Genomic DNA, 6,533 nt, shown 5'->3' with positions numbered 1-6,533 from the left:
AAATGTAGTAGCAGAAGAGGGGGAAATTCCCTCTCAGCCCCATGCAGCAACCAGCAAAGCCAAAAAGCTTGAGAAAAAGGCATAGTAGAACAAAGGCATAGCTACGCCTACATCTTCCCTGACCAGTGGTTATCCAGCCTCCTCTTGAACACCTCCAGTGATGGAGAGTCCTCAACTTCCCTAGGCAGTCTATTCCACTGCCTCACTGTTCTACTGATGAAGATTTTTTTTCCTGATATCCAATCTAAACCTACATTACTGCAACTTCAAGCCACTGTGAGACAATCCAAAAGTCCCAGAGTCAGTGTCCACTGTGAACAACCCACCCAGTAGCATGACATTACATCAGCAGGCCAGGCCTTCAGTAATCACAGAACTGCCCACAGCCTGAGCAGCAGTCTGGGACACCCTGGAGTGTCAGAATAAGGAAGCTTGCATTGGTGGTCTGTACGCATTGGAGAAGGAAAATGCAGCTACACAGCACACGTACTGGGCCAGGCAATGGTTCCTCAAAGTTGCCACACTACTTCACATGAACTGCTCCTAATCAAGAAACAGCAGAGGTGCATCCATGAAGCACTTTGCGGGTGGACTTCAACATTTGTTTATTTCCTTTCTTCATCACAAATTAAACTCTTCAGGTTTCAACCTTTCCTCAGGATGGGAAGAAGTGACTCAGTAGGCAAAACAGGCTTTCTGCATGCAGAATGAAACTTTAAAAGGATTTAATTATGGACTTATCAGTTTGCATTATGGCTGCTTAGGGGTCTAGTTGAGTGAATGCTGGGAAAGTGTGGCTGACACTGCATGGAAAACTTTCTTTAAAAAAAAACACCTACTTAGGAGCAGATCCACTGCTGAGACAGAGATTTTCCTTGGTGTGGTTTTCTTTGTTGGATTTTTTTTTCAATTTATGTGAGTGGCATTTGTATGAAAATGGAAACTGTGGCTAGAATTCATCTGGTTTTTGTTGCTTCTCTTTCACCTGCAGAAACCAAGCCAGCTGGTGCCAATTAGTGCAGTCAAAGGAACTGTCCTGATTTCACCAGTTGTAGATCAGGCCCATAAATGTTACTTTCTGATACCACATGTAATACTCTGGCAGAGAGCTGTATGGTCATTAGCAGAGGAGGATGACTTGAGGTGGTGGGGGGGATGCATCAGCGTTCATTTAAAGCAAAATGTTGGCTACAGATGACTCTGTTGTGATATTATCTGATCTCACTGCCTCCCCATTTCTTTCTAAAATGCTGTAGGACCTTCAGAAATTAAATGGAACCACAGAACTCCAGCTTTCCATCACCAGGAGGAAAACATTTCAAAAGCCAGGAAAGCCATTTTGCATCACATGCATCTGGCACCAGTAAACTGTACACTCACAGCACCCTCCCCACAGTTGTCCAAGGCCCCATCATGGAGAAAATCCTTAAATCAGTTGGGCTTTTTCAAATCTTGTGGAGGGATGGAAAGACCAGTATTTTACTGTTCTCAGGAAAGTTGCATGCAGTGGGTAAGCAAGGGGGAGTGGTAGTTTGCTTCTGCTTATAAGAGAAAGAGAACTCCCTTCAACTGCTCTGGTTCAGATAAACTGTGCTCACTCATAGCTCCCTCTCCTCCTTGGCTAGTGTTGCAACAGCTTCTCCATCTTCTGTATGAACCTACTTCCTATGACCTTGGCCACTTGTGTGGCTTTCTTAGAGCAGGAATGGGAGGAAAGAGCTCAGATGTTTCACAGTATCAACCCCATTTCAATACAGAGATTCCTTCTTCTGCTCTCAGTTTCTCAAACTTCACCTCCCAGTGATGATAACCTAAGTGCAACGTAAAAGCTACAGGAAGTGCTTACATGGCCCCAGTATCACAAGAAGAATACTGATGCATTTTAGCTGTTTTTAATCTGAGTTAGCAACTCTAAACAGGGAACAAAGTCAACTCAGTGACTTTTCCATTTTCAGAGGTCACCTGTAAGTGCCTTAGAAACTGCAGCTTGGTCACATTAGGGTGGAGTCCTATTCTTCCTCAGTGTTTTGTCCCAAGCGATGCAGAATTCTGCAAACATTGAGCAAACTCACTTGCTATTCAATGTTCCTTTGTTTCTTGAAAAGGAACATTTCACAGGAGATTGTTAATGGTCCCTGAATAGTGTTATGGCTTAATGTAAGAAAAGACTGATGTTGTTCTGTGTTGCATCATGTAGGAAACGTTAGGGTTAGAAAGAATCTGAAAGTTAGGCAGACACGATAGTGCACTATCTTCAATAGTGGACCAGCCTGGCAATTAACCACCCATTTGCAGATTGGGATAACAACATTTTATGGACATAAAACAGTGCAGAACGTATGAGCTGTTCTCTTAAAGAGCTATCATGATAATACTACAAGATTATGTGTATTATTATGTGGCCACTTTCTTTTGCAGTATGAGCAGCTGTCATTTCACTAAAAGAGCTTGGTAGGGTCTTTATGACTAATGCCAAGTTTCAGAGCTTGGTAAGGCAAGCTCAGATTCAGTGAAATTTCTATTTAGGTAAGAACATTGATCATCAGGTCTGCCTGTTGTAAGGCTTCAGCTGGGTAGGGAGTACAGGTTACAGTGGCATCAGGTCAGTGTCTGGATCAACAGAGTGGAGAATGTGGGACCAAGTCCCTAGAGAGCCAAGAGGGAGATCCTAGAAATGTAGTTTGGGAGGCAAGCCAAGATCAGAAGCCAGAAAATCAGAGAACTCGGTGCCAAGTTCTAGGGAAGACCCATGAGCAGGGGCAGGGAAAGCCAAAGCCAAGTCAGGAGCTGTTGTTAAGGCATGCCTGCAGCCTCAGGCTGCAGGCATGCTTAAAAGGGCTGAATGGTGCTCTCAGCAGCCAATCCAGTTACAGAGAACCGGGGAGGGGCAGTTGTATTAGCCTGGGATCAAGGTCAGGCGTGGAAGCTCAAGAGCTTGGCCTGGCCGGGCCGGGCCTACCTGGCCAGAGGCTCTGACACCTGTCTTTGTCCCTTGTTAGCAGCATTTAAACTTTTCTTATTGGCTAAAAAATGATCTTCCAGGAAACAGTCAGCTGAGGATCAGGTTACATTAAACCATTGGAACTGAAATCGGTTTTGACAAACTGGATCTGGATTTGAATGAGATTCAGACACTTCTAGGTTCAGTCAGCCACAGAGGATTTGTAAGTGTGTGTTGCTTCGGAAATACAATATGTGATTAAATACCATCAAATTCCAGGCCAAGAAAATGCATCCCTCCAGATTTTCCTAAAAGCCAAACTCATTAAAGTATCTTGGAAGCAAAAAAGGTTGACAGTAGAAATGGTGCGTTGGACAGCCTTGGTCTTGAGAAAAATTGCTAGATTAATTTCTTTTCTACCCCTCCTCCTCCCTTGCAGGTTTAGCAGCAGTCTGAGTTTTGAGAATGGGGCCTCAGCAAATGGTAAAGTGATTATCCATTAAGACTGGCAGCTTGTGAATGCATTTTCTCATCAAGGAAGGCCAGGAGCTGGCAGTGCACCACCTCTTCCCCTCATGTGTCCAGTACTGTAGACCATTTCAGCTGGATTTTTAGCCTCTCCAAGAAGCAGTGGCTCCTGCTTTAATGTATAATTCCACCTTGCACATCTGGAGCTTTCAACATCATTTTAGCTGTTTCACTTGATATCCCCAAGGGGCCATCTGAGTAACTTGCCTTTTGCTTTGCTGAGTCTGCTGATCTCAGTATTCAAGAGCAAAGGGCTGGAAATGATTCTTCCAAGGACAAGGAAGCTGGACAGTGGTTGTGTACACACATTCAAGTAATCTGGGAGAATTCTCCCAGGTTTGTTCTCTTGGTAGAGAAATTTACCCAGATCTGCATGTACATACATTTAATGCTGAGGCTCTAAAAAGTGAAGAGCTTGCAGTGCTGACATTGTGCACTCAGAGGGGGCAAGTCAGCATGCTTTGTGGGCTTCCTAAATAAGCCTGGCAACAGATGGCAGCAGTGTATAGGACAGCTCTAATTGGCTAACCCAGACTGCCCAAGGTCAGTCTGTGTTTCCCTGCAGCACAAAGTAGGGATTGTGAAGGGGGCATAATCTGCTTTCTGCTGGAGCAGCACAGTCCAGCGAGGGACACATTCTGTCTCTGGGAGGGAGGGGGGGATGCTGGGAGACTGTGTTATATTCTGAAAGAAGTCACAGCATGTACAGACATTCACACTGCCAGGAGAAACTCTGCTGGGAGTGATTTAACCCTGCTTGTTTTCCAGCACCGTACCTAGACGCCTGGCAGCCCCAGGTGAACGTTTAGTATTGGGCCCCCTTTGCCAGAGATAATAATAATGATAATAAAAATGACCATGTTTGGGTCCCTTTCTGCCTGGGCCCTGGGCAGCTGCCCGGTTCACCCATGCCTGTGTCCAGCCTTTTTGTTCGCCAATTATTTTTTTTCCTGGAGTGGCTATTTTTACCATGGGAGAAAAAACCTGAACATCTGTACACTTGTGATGTCGCCTGAGAGAGAAGTCACTCTCTCAGGAGAAACCAAATGTCTGTATATGGCCACTGTGAGCCTGGTTTTCTGAGGTGCAACATTTTGGGCAGCTGCTTACTCTAGGGACAAGCAGGTATGAAATTACTGTATCAAAATAGTAATAAATTTATACCCACTTGGCACTGGAGTAAACAACAACACAAGGGGCAGAGCAGTGGGGAACCAGGACATATGCTATTTAGACAGTCCTACAAAGTGACTACAATACTTTTGCAGGTCAAATCATGCCTTAGGTTATTGGATCCTTTTTATAGAGAGGCATGAGATTTTGTTTAAGAAATTTGGTGTAAAGGTGCTGAAGGGTTTCCTCAGAGCTTGCAAGCTCACTCAGGGTGTTTGTACTCTTGGCACAAGGATCTGCAGCAGGCTGTGCACGTAGACAGTATGCATGTGATTGGACAGCTATAATTCCAGGGTGGGAAGCTCGGGAAAACAGGGGAGACTGCTGGGGAGAGGGGAGCTGAACCTGTGCTGAGAAGGGCTGCTTCTGAGGGGGCTACTACCAGGACAACTGCATCTGAGAGGATGACTGGCAGAAGAATTGTTGCTGAGTGAGCTGCTACTGAGGGCAGAGGAGCCACAAGCCACTGAGTCCCCAGCAGGATCACCTGGCATCCTTTACTAAAGGAGCAGGGGTGTGCAAACAGGTTCCCCTCCCCACTCTTAAGTTCCCTGGGTGCAGGGAGTCACTGGGAGGGAATTGGGGATGGGGGTTGCTAGAGGGGATTCTCTGGGACAGCTAAAGAAAGTAGCAGGGAATCATGGCTGTGTGGGAGCTCCAGCAGAGAGCTCAATAATGTACAGTGGAGAAGGGGCACTCCAGGTACCAAACACAGGGGAGCTGCCTTGGGAAGTGTCTAGGGAATGGTGTGATTGATTGCAGGCACCCAGGAAAGACTGGAAAAGGGAAGAAACTCTTGTCTCCAGAGCAGCCACACCCAAGGTCCCGACAGGCACCCCCATCTTCTGTCCAGGCAATGACATCGCCACCCCTCTTCTGAGGCAGAGCAAGCACAGCTCCCTGGGGCTCCGCTGCAGCCGCTGCACAGTGGACTACTTCACTGTGGGCAGAGTGATTCTGTGGGGATCTGGCTGATTAAGTGTATATACCTGTTCATAGATTCATAGATGTAGGGTCGGAAGGGACCTAAGTAGATCTTCAAGGCTGACCCCCTGCCCCAGGCAGGAGAGAAATCTGGGCTCATATGACCCTAGCTAGGTAATTGCCAAGCCTCCTCTTAAAGACCCCCAACGTAGGAGCCAGCACCACTTTCCTTGGAAGTTGGTTCTAGATCTTAGTCGCCCTGATTGTGAAGTAGTGCCTCCTAATGTCCAGCCTGAACCTACTTTCTAACAACTTATGGCCGTTATTCCTTGTTACTCCGGGAGATGCTCGGGGGAACAGGGTCTCTCCCATTCCCCGCTGGTCTCCCCTGGTAAGTTTATAGACAGCCACCAGGTCCCCTCTCAGCCTTCTCTTGTGAAGGCTGAACAGGTTGTTGTGTTATAAGTTGCCTGTGTGTTAAAGTTGATAACATTGCTTTTTGCTATATGATAAGTATTTGCTCTACCTGCCTGTATAGATTACTAACCAATTGCCTGTCAAGAATGATGTGCAGGGGGTGCGGGCAGAGACAGAGGCCTGCATCCAGCTTCCCCCACCCAGCTTCAGGGCTGGGCCTGCTCCCCCTCACCCCTACTCTGCCACAGGGCTGGGCCTGGCTCCCTGACCCCCCCTGCTGCCGTTCCAGCGCCAGGCCCGCCCCTCCCCCCAACCTCCCCACTGCCATTTCTGGGCCAGGCTAGGCCCAGTGCACCCAGCCCCTGATACCCTCCATTTTGGGGCCAGGCCAGGCCCAGCATACCCCCTCCACCCACCCCACTGCCACTGTGGGGCTGGCGCTGGGCCCGCCCCCCCACATTCACTGCCACTGTTTCAGAGCCAGGCCAGGCCATGCTGGGAGGCTCCTCCCCGCCTCCATTTTGGGGCTAGGTCGGGCCCAGCATGCCCC

The sequence above is a fragment of the Gavialis gangeticus genome, unplaced genomic scaffold, assembly GCF_001723915.1.
Source record: "Gavialis gangeticus isolate Ggan-Ray unplaced genomic scaffold, GavGan_comp1, whole genome shotgun sequence".
Classification (NCBI taxonomy): domain Eukaryota; kingdom Metazoa; phylum Chordata; order Crocodylia; family Gavialidae; genus Gavialis; species Gavialis gangeticus.
This window is presented reverse-complemented; position numbering follows the sequence as displayed.